Below are 22,685 nucleotides of genomic sequence, written 5' to 3'. Positions count from 1 at the left end.
AAGGAGGGAGCACGCAAGGGAGAGGAGGCAGATGAGGGAGAAAGGCAAGGAGGGAGGCAGGATGGTAGGAAAGTAGGAAAAGGAGAGAGGGAGCAGGGGAAGGGAGGGGTATGGGAAGGTGGGAAGGAGAGGGAGTGGGGAAAGGAAAGGACTTGCCAAGAAGGGGAGGAGGACGCAGAAGAGGAGGAAAGGCAAGGAAGGAGGTAGGATGGTAGGAAAAGGAGGGAGGGGTATGGGAAGGGCAAGCAGAGACGCAGGTAGGAGAGGAAGAAGGAAAAGCAGTGAGGTAGGGAGGCGGGAGGAGAGAAGGTAGGAGACATGGAGGGGAGAGGGGCAGGAAAATAGGCGTAAAGTTAAAAGGAAGGGTGGGAGGGTGAAGGGCAGGGTGAAAGAAAGACAGGCTGCCAAAAATAATATGAATGATGGACCTCCCTACCAAGAAATATTATGGTGACGATAATTAACGCCTTCATTTCGTCGACGTTACTGTTTTAGCATCGTCAGTGTTCTTGATGCCTCCAGATGATTTTACTCAGCTTAGGAACAGTATCTCGCAGTGTAAGGGATAATTAAAGAAAAATCTAATCCCTCCAGTCTGGAAAGTCACCCCAACAGAATTAAATCGTACTTTACCATAATCAGGTACAGTAACCCTTTCAGAACGATACTATATTCTTACCACAAACAGATTAATTTATTAAGTTAAAGGGTGATTTCTAGTAATGATGAGGTTTAAAAAATAAATTCAATGACCTATTCTGTAAGATGGTGTGTTTCTTGATTAAATTTTGCCATTTTCAGCTGGTTAACTTATGAAAGGCCTCTCAAATGGGTCAACCATCTCTCTCTCTCTCTCTCTCTCTCTCTCTCTCTCTCTCTCTCTCACACACACACACACACACAATTTCGACGACAGAAACGAAAAAACGACACAACAAAGACCAAAAAATTCTGCTATCCACTGAGGCACGAAACTCTTGCATTAAGAAACGGCAACAGGCGAATAATTGGAAACGAAACATGGAATTGGGAGAGGATGGCGAGAAAATGGGACTGGAGAAAAATGGGGCTGAGAGAGAGAGAGAGAGAGAGAGATGTTGGGGGGATCAGTAGAAGCGAGGGAAACAGGAAGAGTATGAACGCAATAAGATAGGCAAGCGAAGGAATCGGTAGGAAACAAAGGTGTACCGTAGGTCTAGACAGAGATCAATGAGAAGATAGGCGAAGAGGACAAAGACAGAACAAAAAGGCTATGGTTTTTAACTGAAGAGGGACAAAATGGAACAGAACGAGGGACAACGGAACAGGCCAAAAGATCGAAACAGGGAAAGGAACTGAACGTGACGGGAAAATGATACGGAACCCGCTACAATAGGAGACGGACAAGGACAAACAGGAGAAAGTACTGAAGAGACAAAGAAAACAGGGAATACCGGCACAAGGAAGGAAAATGGAAGGGAAAAACAGAGAACACACAAAACAGAGAAAACCAACAAAGTAATAAAATGAATAACAGCAATATAAAGGGAAACAGGGCAAAGAAGAGCACAAAGTGAGGGGAAACACATGGAAGAGAGCACGACAAACAGAACGATAACATGACCATTAAACAGGGCAGGAAAAAAGAGAGGGGAAAAGAGGAGGGAAATGGGACAAGTAACGAAATAAGGTCAAACGAAAAAGGGAGGGAAATTCAGAGTACAGGAGGGATCGGCAAGCAAATAATGAAAAATACGAGTAAAAAAGGAAAAAAAAAATACGGTTTGGAGGTGAAGTAGAGATCAAAGCAGGTATAACACAGACCAGGCAAGAAAAAGTACACAAAAGCCTGAAGATCACCATAAAAAATAAAAGGTACTGCTATAATATTCCCGCCATGATGCAGTAAAGGAGGGGGAGAAGGAGAGGGCGGGGGAGGGGAGGATAGGGGTTCTACAGGGGTGGAGGAGTGGGGAAAGATCCAGTATCTGAGCGGTAGGGGGAAAGGTACAGTAGCAAGATGGAAGAGGAAGGGGTGGGTGGGGAGAGGGAGAGGAAAGGAAAAGGTGTGGAGTGGGGGGCAGAGGGAGGGAGGAATCACAGAGCAGGTGAGAGAGGAGTGAGGGAAGAAGACACAGCAAGCTGGGGGAGGGGAAAGAGCTACAGTGGGTGGGTGAGGGGAAGGGAAAGACACATTGGATAGGGGAGTGGTAAGGGACGGAGGGGAAAGAAAAGGGGAGAAGGAAGATACAATAAGAGGGGAGTGGAAAGGTACAAGTAGATGAGAGTGAGAGGGTAGAAAGGGTAAAGGAGAGGGGCAGGGGAAGGAAGATGCAGTTGGTAAGGGTGGGGGGGTAGGAGATAAGCGGTGACGGGTGGGGGGATGGATGAAGGAATGAGTGAAGGGTGAGAAAAGGAGGGGAAGAATGAGGGGGAAGAGTAGTGGTGTTGGGAGCGAGGAGGTAGGAATAGGAGGTATGAGGCAGTGTGTGTGTGTGTGTGTGTGTGTGTGTGTGTGTGTGTGTGTGTGTGTGTGTGTGTGTGTGTGTGTGTGATGTACCGGTACAGTATAAGGTAGAAATAAGGTTGTTCAATATATATGCACGAGAGAGAGAGAGAGAGAGAGAGAGAGAGAGAGAGAGAGAGAGAGAGAGAGAGAGAGAGAGCGATACGATGGAGCTACATTATGCATCAGCCATGGGGGGTGCACCAGACATAAACCCGTGAGGCAGATAGGAGACAGGGTGTGGGGGGGGAGAGATACTGTTGGGAGGGTGGGGGAAAGATAGTGTGCAGGGAGAGAGAGATAATGTGAGGGGAGAGGGAGAGATAGTGTGTGGGGACTGTGAAAGAGTGGGGAGAGAGAAAGGGGAAGGAGGGAGAAAGTGAAAGGAAAAGGAGAGATACTGTAGATAGGGTGGAGAGAAAGAAGATGGAAAGAGCGAGTGGGGAGAAAGAGAAGGGATAGTGTGAGGGGAGAGGGAGAGAGATAGAGTGAGGGGAGAAAAGGGGGAAGGAGAAATAATGTGAGGGGAAAGGGAGAGATAGGCTAATGTTGGGAGTGAGAGGGAAGGAAGACGGAAAGACATGGCGTGAGCTGAAAGAGGGAAAGATGGTGTGAAGCGAGAGGGAGAGACAAGAGTGAGGGGAGGAAGGGGAGGGAGAGATAATGTTAGAGGCAAGGGAGAAAGATAGTGCTGGAAGGGAGGGTGGGGGGAAAGAGGATGGAAAAAGACAGGATGAGGAAAAAGAAAGAGGGAAAAAATATAGAGGAGAGAGAGAGAGAGAGAGAGAGAGAGAGAGAGGGAGTCAAGGGGTAGCCACAGGAGGAAGGATACCCGTACACAATAAGGGGAAGGTGAGAGGGGGAGGATGGCAGATACAATGAGAAGGAAGGAGGGAGGCAGGTGGAGGGGAGGAGGGAAAACAATACATTGGGGGTAGAGACACACTGATGCGAAGAAATTAATGAGATAATAAGGAAGAGGAGGAGGAGGAGGAGAATATTGTGTGGAGATAAGGAAACCCAAGAGGAAAACAAAGAGAAAGGAGGACGTGAATCGAAATGGGAAAAGAGAAAGGAGGAAGTGAGACGAAAGAGATGACTGAGATGAAAGGATGAGGGAAGGGGAAGATGAGGAAATACAATTAGGAAAAAGGGGTCGAGATATGGGCGTAAGGATGAAGATACGTGTCCATATGGTAAGGGACAAGGGTAAATCTGTTTACTTATAAGAGGAAGGCAGAGAAGGAAGATAGGATGGGATTTGCATAGTCACGAGGTGGCTTTGATGCCTCCATATACTTAACGTGGAGAGCGGCATCTGTTTACACATAACGAGATATTTGCTGTTTACACTATATATAAGGTTTTTCTCAGCTTAAGTGGCCCGTCAGCAGAGTGGTGTTTGTAAATACCCGTTACCGGTATTCAAATATCCCGGTACAGCAGGTAAGATATATTTACACACTTTTAAGAAGAAAGACGCTCCATGTTTAGTCACAGATGCGACATTTACATATAGCTAGGCTCAAGACGGGTATCCGATGCTTACAAAAAACAAAGACCTTCTGAGGTGTACATAATAAGAAAGGAGAATATGCTAGTGAGGGGAGACGAAATGGGAGGTAGATAACAAGGAGAGGGTGATGTGATGCTTACATATGGAGAGGGTGAAGATTGTATGTAGGGAAGGGAGACGGAATGAGAGGAAGATTATACATCAAAGAGAGGGAGATGTGATGCTAAGTTATATGCCGGCAGTGAGAGGAATGGGGGAATACAGTAAAATATTTATTATTTACTAAAGGGGAAAGGGAGATAGGAACATTACATACAGCAGCGAGGAGATATGTTGCTTACATTATACAGCGCGGGTGATGGAGGAAGATAGGCTTAAGGTTACATGTAGCAGAAGGCAGGATATTGTAGCTACTAAGAAGGAAGAAGGGAAGGAAACAGGAAGAGGTCTGAAAATATACACCACAAGAAGATATAATCTTTATGTACCGGTATAACGAAATGGAATGATTTTTTTTTTCGGCTGCGTACAAAAAAAAAAAAAAAATTACTCAGTTTTGGAGATAATTTTCGAACTGGGGTGGTTACATAAAACTTCCATTAACCCTTTCCATGCGAGGACTCTCAAGCGGAGAAGACCAGTTAACTAAAATAAAATGAAAAACGTCACCGGAAAGAGGTACGGTAAAATAAATATAGCAGAGCAGAAGTTTGCATTTACTGAGGGATACCGAGGATGACTACATACAGTATAATGGAAAATACGGGTTTAAGAGTACTGGCATATTTCATGTTACGTAGCTACCGTATATAACTAAAATCAGCTACCTGATGTTTACCGTATTTACCGGTGTGTATGTAGATGCAGGTGTAGGAAAATATGTATGTGTATGTATGTATAGTTAGAGGGAGATCGAGAGAGATAAGGCACATTGAAGTTTAAAGTGAGGAGGATTTGATGTTTACAAGGTGGAAAAAAAAAAAAAAAACGAATATTTTTTTTTTAAGTGGGAGGCAAAAGTTTACCTACACGTACATTGAAAGACTGAGCAAGAGGTGGAAATATACTTAAAGCGAGATGGAGTGGATGTTGACATGGAGCGAAGGGCGAGAAAAAAGAAAGAAAGAAAAAAAAAACGCGGAACTAGATTTTTTTCTTGCAACGTGAGAGGGAAGGAGTGAAAGGAATAAGTTTACATATAACCAAGAACTATTTCTGATAGCTAACGAGAGATATATTTTGCTTACATATCACGAAGTGGGAGATTTGAAAGTTTACATTTGAAAGTTTACCCTGGGTGAGTGGGTGAGGAAAGAGACCACGAGAGAGATAAGGCTGGGGGTTACGTGGTAGCGTTGGTGGAGGAAGAGATAAGGTAAGGTGGAGGGAAAGATAAGGGGAGAGAGAGAGAGAGGGGGGGGGGATCCAGATGGTCGAGAAACAAACAGGGCGTTGTTCACGTTGGGAGAAAGTACTGTAGATAAGATAAAAATTTAGTCTGTAAATTAAAAAGGGAGACACATACACCGAGAAAGGATATACTGCACTTGAGTTTAGCCTATGCAGAGAAGGTGAAGAGGCGATAATGAGAAATAGGAGACATACTGAAGATACCATGGCTATAGCAGGAAGGACGAGAGCCTATAATAATTAAGAATACCGGAAGAATACTACTATAATTTTGAGAAACGGAAGAAAAGTTGGCGCAGGTTATAGAAAAAAAAATATACATAAAGATCAGAATTACAGAGAAATGAGGTACGGTATGTAATGAGAGAGAGAGAGAGAGAGAGAGAGAGAGAGACGGTACCGGTATTGGGAAAATGAAGCCACAACCAATTTCACGTACCGTACTGAGAAAGGAAGACGTGATCAATTCAATGCGCCGTACTTGGAAAAGGGAATCCCGGTACGAACACTTACGGCACGTACCGGTGGTGAAAAGGAAGACTGATTAATTTTTGCCTAAGCATCGTACGAACCAAAATGAGACACTTGAGATGCGATAATCTTACGTAAAGTATCGGGAAGTAGATACCGTACGATAAATCTTATGTTCAGTGTCAGGAAAATGAGAATACGATTAACTTCACGTCTTTTTAATAATGGAAAATAGGACCAAATTTGTACACACCTTACCGGTAATGGGAGATACGGTCAATTTTACGTACGGCTCCGGACAGAAATTCGCGGTCCGGAGCTGTACCTGTAGCGGACTAAAAAATAAATAAATAATAAAAACAAATACCATAAAGAGAAAAGAAAAATAGGAACAACTTTCACCGGCACGTATCGACCTGTAAAAAGTTACGATCCAATTTACGTACCTGGACCGATCTACCTTATGAAAACAGATAATAAACTTTCCGTGTAGTACTGAGAAAAAAAACTATGAATTTACGTGCCATACTGAGAAAAGATACGACTAGCTTTCGGCACGGTACCGTTCTGTGAAAAGCAAGACATAATCAAGAAAGTACGCGAATTTACAGTGTGAAAGAAAATATACGGTTTATCCACAGTGGTGATAGATACCAATATGAGAGAGAGAGAGAGAGAGAGAGAGAGAGAGAAACGGCAAGTACGACGCTGCAGTAGGGGTACATGAACTTCTAGAATAGTGGGCAGGGTTATTATAGAAAAGAAATTATGTGGCTTGCGAATTCAGAAATGGAGAAAAAATACTGTACAATAAAACCGAGAAAATACAAAATTTACGAAAAAGCAAATACTGTGGATAGGCGATACCATGAACTATACTGTATGTACAAATATCATGTAATGTAAGGCTACTGATACGATAAAGATTACATGCTATTGCGAAAGCGGAGAAACTAACGAACGAAAGCGCGATACATTACATTTTCGAGGAGAAATGTGAGATTAAATAAAGCTTGTGTGTGTGTGTGTGTGTGTGTGTGTGTGTGTGTGTGTGTGTGTGTGTGTGTGTGTGTGTGTGTGTGTGTGAGAGAGAGAGAGAGAGAGAGAGAGAGAGAGACGTAGGATACCGGTACTAAAATTTGTGTGAGGTACTGGCAGCGGGAGCATGGATACGATGGTATTTCCTGAGTATAAAGATGAAGTTAATTATAATTAGCAATAAATTCTAACTCATTCAGCACGAGGACGCAATTTGTATGCTATTTTTACTGTTACCTAATAATTTTATTCGGCTTGGAGACGTTTGGAAATGAAAGGGTTAGATATAGCCTTTATTAATGCCCTTCAATACGAAATGTAAGTTAAAAAAAAAAAAAAAATCCTGAAAGCGGCACGAATATGTCACCCGATTCAAGAGGTTAAGGGTGATTTACGGGGCGCGTAAAGTCGTATCAAGAGACCTGTCACTCTCTCTGTCAAGAAAATCAGTTTCTTGAATCCACAGCAACCGACACTGATCTGTAACCAAATAAAGCCATTAGTGTGTGCTGTTGCGATTTTACCACACTGATAATAGTCAAAGTCCAGAGAGAGACGGGGGGGGGGGGGGGACTTTCGCCGCCGACTACATAGCCTAGCCGGGTCCAGAGTATGCAACACCAATAAAATATTTAGTTACGTGCAAAACATATATACGATGGATATAAAACACAGAGACGGAGATAGCCTATATGGGAGTGTCTGCATACACGAAAAATTGATATATTTACTGTATACCCTTACGACAGATTAAGACATTACGTTAAAAGACTGCATGATGAATTAGGAACACCTGGTGAAGGGAAAAATAGAAGGCTGAGTATACATTCTGGGTTTACACAAAGGGAATGGTGAAAAAAGTAACGGCAGAGTAGCTACATAATGTGAAAGGGGTTACATGACAAGAGGTAGTAACTGATAACACAAGAAAACAAGGAAATGGGAGATTACGATGAAGAAAAAAACAGTACAGCTAAGATTAAAGTTTAAAAAAGTACACAGCTACGATGAAATGGGTACCGCTGTATTATGGGAGGTGTACATTCAGACAGAGGTAGCACAAGATCACACGGTAAAACAACACGAATAAAGGTAGTACAAGATAACACGCTAGATCAACATGAATAAAAAAGTACCGGTAAAGGCAAACTATAAGGAACTGTAGAACTGAAACAAGAGAAATGGCCACTGTGAGACTGGCTGACATAGCTTCACTCTGAAAAAGCCTGATAACAGAGCAGAACACGTAATATTACGAATGGGGGATGAAAAGGGAGTTAAAAAAATAAAAAGTACAAGTGTTTAGCAGTAGCTGATGAAAAAAAAAGTACTGAAAAAAAGTGTACATTTCAAGAGGGGATGAAAATGTCAGGGATTACATGACTTGCTATTCAGTACCGTGAAGGTAAAGGGATAATAATGAAAAGCAGAATTAACGGTATAGTAGGAAAGATAAGAGTGAAGAGGAAAATTATGTGACGTACGAGACACGATGGAATATAACGGATGATACAGGAAAAGGGAAAAAGACAAGTTCAATACAGTTTACAGTAGGAAAGATAAGTACATCGAGAGAGAAACGGGTACTCTAACAGGCGTACATTCAGAAATGGGGTTGGTAATGTAACAAATCACAATATTATACACGGTAGGGGAAAAGGCAAGTTAAATCGGCTTCGCATATGGTACAGATTGATACATGAACTGTGGTATAAAATAGTAAAAGGGGTACTGAACCATAGGAAGGGTACACTCAACTACAGAGGAATACTAAAAATGGGAGTGTACATATAGACGGGAAGGGGGGAGAGTGATAACTGTAGCATATATATATATATAATGGTGAAATGGGGAGGGAAACATTGAGCTAGAGGTAATGAACACAAACTAGAGGAAATGGGTACCAGAAAATGGTGTGTACATAAAGTGGGTGGGGGGAAAAGGGGGGTGAAGGATATACTGGATTCACATTAGCACATCGACACAGCGAGAGTACACATTCAACATCAGACACATAATTGAAAAAGTTCCCAGCCAGACAAATAATAAAAAAAAAGGTACATTAAAATATATCATGCAGTACACTAATAAGCCTTCTAGCAGAGTGCAATGCCTAGCCGAATAAACGGTTAAAAATTCGAATATATACTGTGGGAAGAAATTTTTTTAAAAGTACATGTTTTTTGAGGGGGGTGGGCGGAAACAAGACTAATACATTAACGGTATATATAGTAAAAAAAAACTATAGATAGGACACACAAATAGCACTCAGCTGTAAGCAAAAATGTATGTGGTTAGGGGGGCATGAGGGGAGCAAATCCTCTCTCTTTTTAATATTTTATCGTGTCTAAAAAGCCGAAAGGTATACGACTGCGCCACCATTTAAAAAAGCATATATTTACTTGGTGTCGCATCTTGAGTTAACAATTCAGGCACCATTCATCGTAAAACCACGTCTCTTATTGTGTGGGTCTCTCTAGCTATCCTTGTCACACTCTCAGGCCTCGTGGAACCGCCGTTTTGTTACATGGAAAGCTGCAAATGGAGGATTATTCAACATACATATACATATTTATTTTTTTTTTTGGCATATAGGATCGTTCACTAATATTTCTGACACACATTTAATTGGGAGGGAGTCCTTAGCGTTGAGCACTAACACTTTTGATAATTTTTTTCTTTGTTGAATTCTCCATTTTGTCACGACACACAAGTTGCATCCAAATTAAACAAAACCAAAATTGGGCTTGACAAAACACGGAACTGATATTTTTTACCATTATTTTTTAAAACAATCGTCCCATTTGAAAACAATTTATCGTCCCATTCTTTTTTTTTGAATAAGTCCCATTTTTAAAAAACATTTTATCGTCTCATCTGAACTCTAGAAAAGGATGGGTGACTATCCATGCGGTGGTGGAGGGAGGCAAGAGAGTCGGCCTGTCTACCTCTCTCTCCTCTCCTCTCACCACGACGCTCACTCACACTCGGCACCACCTTCCACACAGCCTCCTCGCCCATTAGCTACAACTTTACGGGACCCACGCTATAACGAAACTAAAAGGAAAAAAAAAAAACGCATTACAAACTGAAACGGCTCGAAGATTCTAGGTCTGTTTTGGCCATTTAAAATATTTTCTTTTGAACTCAAAATCTAATATAAAACGATAACGTTCCACATTGATGGAGTCACTATATATTTCGTTTCGTAGCGTCCACGTTACGTACGTTTTAAAATAATACCAACCATGGAATATGCTCTTGTGAACAGGATTGCATTTTCACTGTATATATATATGAATTTTGACTTTAACAAATGCTCTTAATAAACATCCTTGACAAGCGAAGTTATAGTCCCGTAAAGTTGGCAATGCCGGGCGACTGGCGGGCCGGGCTGTGGTGGTGGTGGTGGTTGGTGGCGACTCCGGTGGTGGTAGTGGTGGTTGGTGGTGGTGGTGGCTGTGGTGGTGGTGGATCTGGAGGTGCAAGACCCCCACCACCTGGTCTTCCAACGGGGGAATCTTTTGTGTATTAATAAAAAACTAGACACTACAACGCTTCAGCCCCGCTATTATCAGAGAGGGGGCGACACATGGCACTTCTTTAAACAGGACACGCTTCCTTCATTTGGGGGGTTTGGTTAAGGGAGGGAGGCTCAAAAATGCGCGTCCATGTACACACCTCTTATTTTTTTTTAGAGCAAGGCAATCGCGGAGAGAAGCGCCAGCGAGGTGTTGCTTGCCGAGCGTCCCAGCGCAGACTGAGGCGAGGGCCACTTGGCGACTCCCCGCTGCCGCCGCCATGTGTGCAGTTGCCGGCGCTCGCGATCCCCAACAACCCCACCCACAGTTTGAAATTACTCGCTTATACCTACCCGTTTCTCTAATAAACTTCTCCTGCTGCCTCTCCGGTACCGGTAAATAGCGGGGAATATCATGACATGCCTGTGAGACTGGACAAATGCGGGGAGGGGTGCCATGCTAGTGCCAAAGGTGCCATATGCAAAAATCCCTCCGTAAGATATCGTCGTCGTCCTCCCCCCTCCTCTCTCCCTTCCCTTTCCTCCTCCACCCCCTGTTACCTCATGGCGCTGTTCTTGGCTGTTCTTTATTTTAGCGACCACTGCTTTCAAGGTGACTCATAGGACAGAATAGTGCGCGTGCAAGCAAGATTGATTTCCCTTCGTCACTTTCGGACACCTAAAAATACAAGCGGCCAAAACCTTCAAACCGCGAAGAGGAAGGGAGCGTGGAACAATGTCGACGTGGGGTTGGGTTTGATATGTATTTTTCTTGCTAATGGGGAGTCCATATACCGCTTATCAAGGCAGACTCGAGAAAGCTCCACACAGACACACTCACTCACAAAGCTCTCCTTATCAGTAGTGATTGTGGCGGTGGAGGCTAACTTTGATATCCCCTACGCTATCAACCTTTCCTTCCATCCTTCCTCCCTCCCTCTCCCTCCTCTCTCTCTCTCTCTGCAACCCGGCCACTCCCCACGCTACAACGTCGCAAAGAGCCGTAATCCCAGAAGCAACATTGCAAACTTCATCTCCTCTACAAAATTAAGGAAGAGGATGTTGGAAGCCGAAGCCGTGGACACGAACGAGTTGACAGCGTGTTGCCCTCCAAAAAACGAACGAGAGAGAGAGAGAGAGAGTTCCTATCGGTCTTGTCCTTCCTTCATATCCGGGTCGAATTACAATTTTGTATTAATATAGTTTTGATTAATTTCTTTACTTGGTTAGAAATATATGTCCAGTTAGACGTATGTTCTGGGAGAGAGAGAGAGAGCAAGTCCCTCTTACTCTTGCTCGCCTCTCCTCCTCCTCTTCCTCTCGCAGTTACTCATCCCCCCTCCCATCTTTCCTTTCTCCTCCAATATCTCCTCATAAATCCCTCCTCTCTTTCCCTCCCTCCCTCCCTTATCTCCTCTTCTTCCCTTCCTCTCTTTTTCTCTCATATCTCTTCATGCTTCTCTCCTTTCTCTTCCTTATTTCCTCCTCCCCCTTTTCTCTTTCCTTCCCCTCCATACATCCTTAAGTTCCTCTCTCCCTCCCTTTTTCCCTCCCCTTCCATACCTCCTTGTCCCTCCCTCCCTTCCTTCGTCCATTCCTCCCCTACATGCAGTTCTCCCTCCCTCCCTACGTCCTTCCTTCCTTCCTTCCCTCCCCCCCTCCCCCTCCCCACACAACCTTACACATGGCCCATCACCCGCTGACCTGCCCCTTCCCCTCCCCCCCTCCCCACTTCCCTTTCATCCCTCCTCCTCCCCTCCCCATCTCCCTACCCTTCCCTACTACACCACCATCCCTGTTTACCTCCTTCCCTTCCTCTACCTTTCCTCTTCCCTCCAGTCTATGCATATCTTCCCTCTCCCCCTCCCCCTTCCCCTTCCCCTCCCCTCGCTCCTGTAAGTATAGGCAAAGTAGACGAAACAAAAAATAGCTGAAGTAGATGAAACAAGACAGCTGAAGTAGACATCGGTATGCCTCCCTTCCTCTTCCCCTTGCCTTACCCTTCCTTCCCCCTCTTCCTCCCTCCCTCTTCCCCTTCCCTTCCTTCCCTCTCCTACTTAGTTCCCCTTCCCTCCACTCCATGTACCTCTTTCCCCTGCCCTTACCCTCCCTCACCTCTCCACGTGTTCTGTCTCCCTTCCCTCCCTCTGCCCTCTTTATATCCCCTCCCCCACCCCCCTCCTTTCCCTTCCCTTACCCTCTCTCTCCCCTCCAATACCTTCCCTCTACCTCTCCTCTTCCCTCCAATCTATGCATCCCTCCTCCTTCCCCCTCCCCTTCCATTTTCCTTACCACACCCACCTCGCAACTGTAAGAACCTGAGAGTCATTTTCGTGCCGGTCAGAGTGTTCGCCTCAGTCTGTTTTCCCCCCTGCCCCTCTTCACCCAGCGGTAGAATCCGGGACTACGGCGGCTCGTTTTCTAGGGGAAGATTGTGACTTAGAATTAAATGTCTGTTAAATAGGCCTCGTTTAGCCGATACGCATTTATCTAAGCATTTTCCCTTCTTTGCTTTATGTACAGAAGTAGAAATATTACTACACTGGTAGATAGATAAAAAAATAGATGGATTATTTTACCTATAGTCCTATTACCCTAACTTGGTCCAGAGTTGCGTCCTGCGGCTTATCTCACTAGCGCCGGTGAAAGACAATGCTTCGGCTCTTCATCCTTTCCACAGCACTTCTTCCTGACTAGCATTATAGTTTACTGCTAAATTATCACACCTCTGCCTTCACGAGAGAGAGAGAGAGAGAGAGAGAGAGAGAGCAATTTTAGGCCAAGTTAGAGGTAGCCTAGTATATTTAGATGACCCTTAACGAAGCTAGTAGTCAGATGGTAATGAACTATTAGTATGAACACGTAATTAGTATGAACACAGGTAAATTAATGTATGGCAAGCCTATTGGAAAAGAAGCAAAAAAAAAAAAATAGGTAATATAGATTTACCCACTGGAGACGGATTTTTTTTTTTACAGTTTTTCCTTGGTCTCCCCTCGACTTAATTCAGCCTTAGTTTCTTTTTCCGGACTGGGTTTATTAGTAAAGTATTCCTTAACACGAGAGGCCCTTTTTCAAAATCTAAACAAAATCGTCTGAAGGCTGCACAAATAAAAAAAAAAAAAATCCACCCAAAACCAGAATTTAAATACAAGAAAATAAGACAAGGATACAAGACTTACAGTAAAAAAAAAAAAAATTAAAAAAACTAATGTAAATAAGTGTGTAAAAAAAACAAAGCATCTTAGGGGGTTTATATTTACGCTCTCAGGCTTCCATACTCCCTCTGGGCTGGATAAAATCGTCTGGCGGACCTATACAGAGTTATGCCGACGATGAGAGGGGTGGGGTTGAGAAATGCGGGAAACAGGACATCATAAGAAAAGTGAAGATGTCTTGCTTTGAGTCCCGTATAAATGAGTGGATAAAATACAGAATAAAGAATGAAAGAAAGAAAGAGAATGATAGACGATGACAAGTATTACAGGCATCACCTGAGAAAGACAGCTACGTAGACAGATTGATAGGTAGATAGACAGGACAGAAATAGACAGACATGACATTACAAGCATCACCTATGACAGAGAGAGAGAGAGAGAGAGAGAGAGAGAGAGAGAGAGAGAGAGAAAATTACAACTAAAACTGCACTTCTTAAAAATATGGAAAATCAAAGGCTTTTTTTTTTTTTTTTTTTTTTTGTCCGACTCTTGACATAGGCTCGGTAGTTCTTTCCCTGTAGCCCATTAGTTCTCCTACGTGCCACACACCGTCAAATGTCACCCCCTCAGCGCTAATACCCACCGTCCATACTCAATATATGTTAGGGCTGGCTCATTCAGGACTGTGATGGCATTATTATAATTATTATTTTTTTCTATGACGTCGAGGGGCCTTGTGGACTATAAGTATAATTTTCCACGAACTTTAATTCTAAATAATAATAATAATAGTGATAAAATAATAATAATAATAATAATAATAATGATGATGATGATAAGAGTATATTCATCATCATCATCATCAGACTTCACTGCCCCAGTCTGAGACCGAACTCGCATCCTTCCCGACAGCTGGAAAATTATGGCTTGTATTCTCGCCGGCTGAGGAAGCTCCCTAACACCTTTTCCTAAGCAATTTATTTTGTTTACTATACCTTACTCGATGTATTGCTGCTCTCGGGTGTCTGCCCTTTCCTCTCTTCCATCCTTCTTTCCTTCCATCCTCTTCTGTCTTTCTATCCTTCATTCTTTCATTGTCCTTCTGCCTACGGGTGGCTTTACACTCCCTCTTCTGTCTTTCCTTCATTCTTTTCTTTTCCTTCTGTCTGTGGGTGACTCTACACTGAGTGACAGGCCAAATGGTTTCCTGTACACCAGGAAACCATTTACTACGCTGGGTAGTAACCATACTGTATAACCAAATTTTGGCACCTGGTGGTTTAGTGGGTAATTATTGCGCTCCAGTCGGACTGAGCTGGTGAAGGTTTATATCCAAGGAGTGGGTGGGGTTAATTGCTCATGTAATGCCACTCAGGGATGAGTGAGGCTGGTCACTCTCATCATAAATGTCGAGACCAACTGCCTAGCCCCGGGCTCCTACGCTCCTCTTGTGGCAATGTAGGATTGGATGATGGATGGATGGATGGATACTATACCTTGCTATCCTATTCTTTTACGTAAATCATTCTATTATCACCATACTCTTCAAAAAAATAGACAAAATAACGGGCCCTCTCCAAAAATAAATCGCTGAGGAAGAGGTGTTACGGAACCTCTTTAAACGAAGGGAATGAAGACCTCTCTCAATTTCCTTTATTTATCCCCACCACTCCTATTTATTTTACCTTCCCTTCCTTAACGTCTTCCTCCCTCCCTCCTTCCCTCCACGCCTCTTCCCTCCCTCCTTCCCTCCACGCCTCTTCCCTCCGTCCCTCCCTCCCTTGCCCAACCTTGCATCGCCTTTCCATGAGCCCTCCTTCCCTCTCCTTTCCTCCCCTACTGTACCTCCCTCCGTCCCTCCTTCCCTCCCCTACTGTATCTCCCTCCCTCCCTCCCTTAACCTTGCTTCATCCAGTCATGAGCCCACCCTCTCTGCCTTCCTTCCCCCTACCCTCTTCCCCCTCCCATAACTCTCTCTCTCTCTCTCTCTCTCTCTCTCGCAACCCTCCATGAATCCCCCCTCCCTCTCCCTCCCCTTCCCCGCGAGTACCTGCTTGCCATATGGTAGGACAAACGCCTTTCACTGGGGGGCACCACGTCTCCAATCACACACGCATTCCTCTCCCCCTCCCCCCTCCCCAACCCTGCATGCACCCCAAGCACCCTCACCCTCCTACACCTCCACGCATCCCCTCACTCCTCTTCCCCCCCCACCCTCCTCGTCCTCTCCCCCTCCTCTTTCCCCCCACCCTCCTCTCTCCTTCTCTCTTCCACTATTTGTCACACCTCTCACACTCCACCCATTCCCACCTCTCTCTCTCTCTCTCTCTCTCTCTCTCTCTCTCTCTCTCATTTTCCTCTTCGCCACCCCTCTGCATACCCTTTCTCTCCCCTCCACCACTACCTTCTCCACCCGTCTCCCTCTCTACCCTCCCCTCACCTTCCTTCCCCTCCCCCTTTTCACCCCCACCCCCTCCACCCTCATCGCTCCTCACCCCACTATCCTCTGGGTGCTGTTGTCTGTTGTGGTGAATGTGGTAGGTTGTGATGTGGTTGTTGTGTGGTGTGGTGGTTGGTGGTGTGGTGGAGGTGGTATGGTGGACGGTAGTGTGGTGGTGATGTAGTGGTGGTGGGGCGAGAGACCAGTGTGGTGAAAGACAGTGTGGTGAAAAATGTGGTGAAATGAATTGAGGTGGCGAATGTTTGATGAAAAATGACGTTGCAGAAATGATGCAGTGAAGTGGTGAATGTGGTGATGGTGGTGGTGACGGCAGTGTGGTGATGTGGTAATGTGTCTGGTGTGGTAGTAGGTGTGGTGAAGTGTGGTAGTGAGTGAATGTGGTGAAAGTCAATAGGGCAAATATGATTTAAGAAGAGATAATGAGGTAGTTAGTGCAGTATAATAACTACAGTAAGGTGATGATGATGATGATGATGATAGTCGGGTGGTGTAAGTAGTGGTGATAATGATGAACATGGAGAGAAAAATAGTTATGGTGGTAATGATAATGGTGATAATGATGGTAGGGTGGTGAAAACGGTGGTGATAATGATGAACACAGATAGTTATGGTGGTAATGATGATAGTGATGGTGATGGTAGGGGTGGTGATGGTGGTGATAATGATGAACACAGATAGTTATGGTGGTAATGATGATGGTGATAGTGTTTGTAGGGGTGGTGGATATGGTGGTGATAATGAACATGAGGGAGAGATGGGTATGGTGGTAATGATGATGGTGATGATGACTGTGATGGCTGGGTGGTGAAAATAGTGGTGGTAATGATGAACATGGAGGGAGAGATAGTTATGGTGGTAGTGGTTGGGAGGGATTGGTAGGAATGGTTTGGTATGGTGTGTGTGAGGATGAAGGATGATGGTGGCTATGGTAGGATGATGGTGGCAGGAAGATGGCGGTGTTAATGGTGGTAATGGTAGGGGATGGTGGTGGTGGTGATTAAGATCGTGGTTGGAATGGTAGTATTTGTGGTAGTGGTAGTAGTCGATGGGTGCTATAAACAATGAAAATGGCGATAGTGATAGAAACCGAGATGATGATGATGATGATGATGGTGTCAGGAATCGGTAAGTGGTGACAGAGGTGTAAATGGTGGTAGCGGTAGCAAATGTGGTAATATCATGGTGACTGTGGTAGGAACAATGCCAACTGTGGTAGACGCAGTGGTGGTGGCGGTGGCAGAGAGGCGGGTGGAATTAAGGACACGAAGACTGAGAATTGTGGTATTATCTATCTATTGCCAGACGCCTTAATCCCTTATACGGGGTGGCCACAAACAAATCGCCTCCACGTCACCCTGTCCCCCGCCATTTACTATTATCCATCTCATAAATACCTCAATTATTTACCAACCACAGTATTTACCTTTGCAAGAAAATAAAGACGAGAAATAAAAAGGAAAGACAAATTAACAGCAAAAAAGGTAAATATAACTTAAAAATAAATAAAACCATGACAAAGGAACGAATGACGTCACCTCTTTACTTAAATATACTGATACTAGTAATAACAGATGCGCCTTGACAAAATCTATACTCCTTTCATCTTAACTTGGCCCAGATTTTCGTCCTTTTGCAGGTGAGTGGCAGGAAAGACAACACTACGGCTCCACATCCCTTCCACAGCACTTTTTCGTGACTAGCATCATCACCATCTTGTGCTAATCCACTGTCACAACTTAGCATTCAAGCTGGAGAGAGGTCAAGATGGAGAGAGGTCAAGATGGAGAGAAGTCAAGATGGAGAGAGGTCAAGATGAAGACATATCAAGATGGAGAGATATCATGATGGAGAGAGGTCATGATGGAGAAAGGTCAAGATGGAGAGAGGTCAAGATGGAGAGAGGTCAAGATGAAGACATATCAAGATGGAGAGATATCATGATGGAGAGAGGTCATGATGGAGAAAGGTCATGATGGAGAAAGGTCAAGATGGAGAGAGGTCAAGATGGAGAGAGGTCAAGATGGAGAGAGGTCAAGATGAAGACATATCAAGATGGAGAGATATCATGATGGAGAGAGGTCATGATGGAGAAAGGTCAAGATGGAGAGAGGTCAAGATGGAGAGAGGTCAAGATGGAGAGAGGTCAAGATGAAGACATATCAAGATGGAGAGATATCATGATGGAGAGAGGTCATGATGGAGAAAGGTCAAGATGGAGAGAGGTCAATTTTAAGCCAAGTTAGAGTGAACAGGACATAACTTTTCTTACCTTCTTGCCTCCCTCATGAGTGTCGTTAAACAATCTGAAAAACAAAAATAAAAAACACATTACAAACACCCTCTATAGAAAAAAAAAAAAAAACAAGAGATTATGTATATTAAGAAATCTAAAAAGCAAATAGGGGAATACTTACCAAACGGAGAATAATAAGAGCAGGAATAATTAAAGCTGTGATGGAGAAAGTGGAAGGGAAAAAAACTAAGTGGTGTTAAGAGGTACCCAAGTGGTGTTAAGTGGTGTTATCAATGTTCGCTGGAAATAAAAACCACGGAGGACCTGTTCTATTATCTCTCTCTCCCTCTCTCTCTCTCTCTCTCTCTCTCTCTCCTCTTGTCTACGAGCCACAAGTCAAGCTTTATAAGTCCAGAGCGACTAAACGTAATGTGAGGGGGAAATAATTCTACGGAGTTCAAGTGCCAATTTTCACCGTCATTTAATATATGAGAGAGAGAGAGAGAGAGACAGAGATGCAACCCCATTTAATCTTGAACACTCAGAACACACTAGCAAAATTAACCTAGCCTCTCATTACCCCCCAAAAAATATATGTATATACAGGCAAAAAAAATTGTTCAGACTTCGAAACAAGAAAAAAAGATGAAAAATGAAAAAAAAAAGGTGATACATAAAAAAAAAAAAAACTGATCCTTCCTAAATCTTGGAGAGAAAAATAAAATCATGGAAAGTGAATATAGATGGACACACACACACACACACACACACACACACACACACACACACACAAAAGTGAAAAAATCCGGTCTCAGTTTCAGCATCCAAGTCCTGGTAACACTGACAGGCTACTATGACACTAGACTTGTCCCAACCATGAGTGGGTTAGGAGCATCCACCTGCCACAAAAAAAAATTAACAGTAAAAGCAATAAATACGTAAAGATAAATAAATAAAAACAATACACATAAAATAACACCAAGGAATAGCGAAAAATTGTAACCAAAAAAAAAATATATATATGGAAATTAAATCTGTCCTATTTCATCAGGGGAAAAATTGAGGCAGGAGACAATTTACATAAACATCAAAAAAGAAAAAGGAAAACAAGAAAAACAATACCTGAGGAGAGAGAACCAGGTACACTTCTGCAAATGGCAAAGGCTCATGGAAAAAAATATTAACCTTTCCTATATATTGGGGAAAAAATCGTGGAAATTATGAATGTTTTTCCCCCAGGTGAATAATAATAATAATAATAATACCTACAGTAATAATAATACAGGTAATAATAATAAAGATGATGATGATGATGATGATGATGATGATGATAATAATAATGATGATAATAATAATAATAATAAATAATAGTAATAATAACAATAAGCAGAATATGAAGGAGAAAAAGAAAATGATGATTAATGAAAGAAAATAAAGAAAAGCTCATTGTTAAGAAAAATCCTGCTTCTCTGGAACAGGAAAGGAAAGTGAAAAAATGCAACCTTTCCTACTACCTCAAAAAAAAAAAAAAAAAAAAAAAAAGGGGGGGGAAAGTGTGAATATTTCTTGACCCCAAAATTAAAAAAAAAAAAAAAAAAAAAAAATCGCTTCTCTCCCTCAGCAGGCGAAGTGTAAGTCGTGGAAGGGGAGGGGGAGGGGGAGGGAGAAGGGGAGGGGGAGGGGGAGGGAGTGGGTGGGGGAGGGGGAGGGAGTGGGTGGGGGAGGGGGAGGACTTTTAGCTTATGGGGGTTCCTCCTGCGTGGCGCCTGGATGCTGCAGTTTGGGCCCCCCCACCTCCTCCCCCCCCACTCTCTGTCCCCTCCCCCCCCTCTCTATCACTCCCCTTCTCTCTCTCTCTCTCTCTGCTTACACCTCTCATTTCCTTCTCTCTTCATCGTTTCCCTTCCCTCTCTCCTCCCCTCGCCTCCACTCCCCCTTCCTCTCCTCCCACTTTCCAGTCCCTTCTCTATTTTTACCTCCCCTTCGTCGTCCTCCTCCTCCTAATCTTCCTCCTCCCTTCCTTCTTTTCTCTCTCCGTCCCTCCTCCTCCTCTCTTCACTTCTCTCCCCTCTCTACTTTCTCATTTTCCTCCCTCCCTCCTTCTGCTATCACTTTCCAGCTCCTCCTCCTCCTCTTTTCCTTCCTTCTTACCTTCCTCTTCTTTCTCCCCTCCTTCGTTCCCCTCTCCCCTACCGCACTCTTCTCCTTTCTCCCCTCCTTCTCTTTTCCTACATCCACCTCTTTTTTTCTTCCCCCTCTCTCCTCTCTTCTTCCCCCTCTCTCCTCTCTTCTTCCCCTCATCCTCCCTCACTCTCTCTGCTTTCACCGCCTGTTTTCCTCTCTCTCTCTCTCTCTCTCTCTCTCTCTCTCTCTCAACCACCCTATTTCTCTCCTTCCTCCCCCCCTCCCCCCCTCCTTGGCCAGGTTATCGCGATTTGCAGCGAGTCTTGGAGTGGTCCGGCGCCAGCGATACGACCCCTGACCCCTACGACCCCCCGCACGACCTCTAACTTTCCCCCTTCGCACCCACATACGACCCCAGCACGACCTCTGAGTCTCCTTTCATCCTATCACCCACATACGACTCCCACGACCCCCGCCCCCCACGACACCCCGTGCGACCTCTAACTTCCCCCTTTCGCACCCACATACGACCCTAGCACGACCTCTAAGTCTCCTTTCTTCCTTTCACCCACATACGACTCCCACGACCCCCACGACCTCTAAATTTCCCTTCCCTCTCCTTCACCCACGTACGACCCACTAACCTTTTCCCTCCTCATGTAACCCCGACACGACCCCTCCCCACCAACAAAACCGATACGACCCCCCCTTACAAGAATTCAAACCACCCCAAACGACCTCAAATTCCTTCGATTCGCATGTGACCCACTCCAAGTACGACCTCTCCCCCTCTTTTCCATCCACATACGACCTTCCCAAGTACGACCTCTCCTCCTCCTTTTCGATCCACACACGACACTCCCTCCCACGTACGACCTCTCCTCCCCTTTTCGACCCACGCACGACCCTCCCAAGTACGACCTCTCCTTTTCGATCCACACACGACCATCCCAGGTACCTCTCCTCCTTTTCGACCCACGTACGATCCTCCCAAGTACGACCTCTCCTCCCCTCTCCTTTTGATCCATCCAAGATATTATTTCCCCGTAAAGTCCCAGAACGACCTCCCAACATGACCAAGATACGACCCCCCCTCCGAAAGACCAAAATACAACTCCTTGTAAGACCAATATACGACCCCCATTATGACCAGTACGACCCCCCTACCTCAGTCACATACATATGGCCCTCTTCTCCCCTTCCCCTCCGACCTCCCCCCCCAGTAGGACCATGATACGACTCCCTCACACACATCACAAACAAATCCCCTTTCCCCAACTCCGCTACGACTAAAATGACGACCCCTGCACAAGTACGTTATAACCCAACTAGTACGACCCATCCTTCACGATACGATCCTCCAAGTCCGACCACCACCTCTGATAACGACCTTGATAAGACCCCCTCACAAGACCACCATATATGACTTTTTCGGTACGACCCCCTCAGTACAATTATTACTTTATTAGGACAATTGTACGACCTTTTACACGACCCAATTCTACGATCAACAGCACATACGACCCCTTTCCCAAACGACCCTCACGGTACAAGCATTATCCTTCACCACGACTTACATGACAGTTCGCACGACTCACCTATATCACCCACCCGCCAGTACATACGACCCCATCCCCTAACACTGCCCATACGACCTTCTCAGTACGCCCATTACCCTTCTGACGACACTGGTACGACCCTTTATACGACCCACTTCTACCTGCACCAATACATACGACCCCACCCCCATACCACCCTTTCAGTACAACCATCACCCATTAATACGACACTGATACGACCCTTCAGACGACCTATTTCTACTCCACCGGTAATTACGACTCCTTCCCCATACGACCCCTCCCCCCGATAGCACGACTCTATATTACAACTGTCACGACCCCTCACACGACCCACTTCCTCCACCTATACGACCTCCACAAATGACCCTTCACGTACACCCATTACCCTTCATCACGACACTGGTACGACCCCCTACCATCCACACACGACCCTTCCGCACAAAAATTCAATAAGGACGGTGGGTATTGATGCCGAAGTGGTGACAGGACGACAGCCGGACCTCAGGGATCGGACTGTCAAGTTTATGTCGAGTCGAAAAAGAAAAAAAAAAATCGCGCTCCAAAAATACGATATATCAAAAAAATACGATAAAAATTTTCTATCACGAGGTTAATTTTACTGAGAGAGAGAGAGAGAGAGAGAGAGAGAGAGAGAGAGAACACCTTTAGTAGACAGAGGAGAAGGACAG

General features: G+C 44.5%; 1 protein-coding gene across 4 annotated transcripts in view; it reads right to left on the bottom strand.

Moving 5' to 3' along the window:
* LOC145404644 (muscleblind-like protein 1) overlaps positions 1-10,670 on the bottom strand; it is a 453,843-nt gene extending 443,173 nt beyond the window's left edge. For 3 of the 4 annotated variants that reach the window (XM_080276169.1, XM_080276166.1, XM_080276168.1), the window contains exon 1: positions 10,602-10,670. The gene's annotated coding sequence lies outside the window, so the exon portion shown is untranslated. Of the gene's footprint in view, positions 1-9,322; positions 9,446-10,601 lie in introns of those variants that run through there. The other variant, XM_080276167.1, reaches the window with a different exon arrangement.
* Positions 10,671-22,685: the final 12,015 nt, after the last annotated feature.

Source organism: Coenobita brevimanus, chromosome 64, assembly GCF_032717465.1.
Source record: "Coenobita brevimanus isolate Jiangsu-jjx chromosome 64, ASM3271746v2, whole genome shotgun sequence".
NCBI lineage: Eukaryota > Metazoa > Arthropoda > Malacostraca > Decapoda > Coenobitidae > Coenobita > Coenobita brevimanus.
Note: the sequence above shows the minus strand (reverse complement) of the source record. Positions and strands in the feature narration are given on the sequence as shown.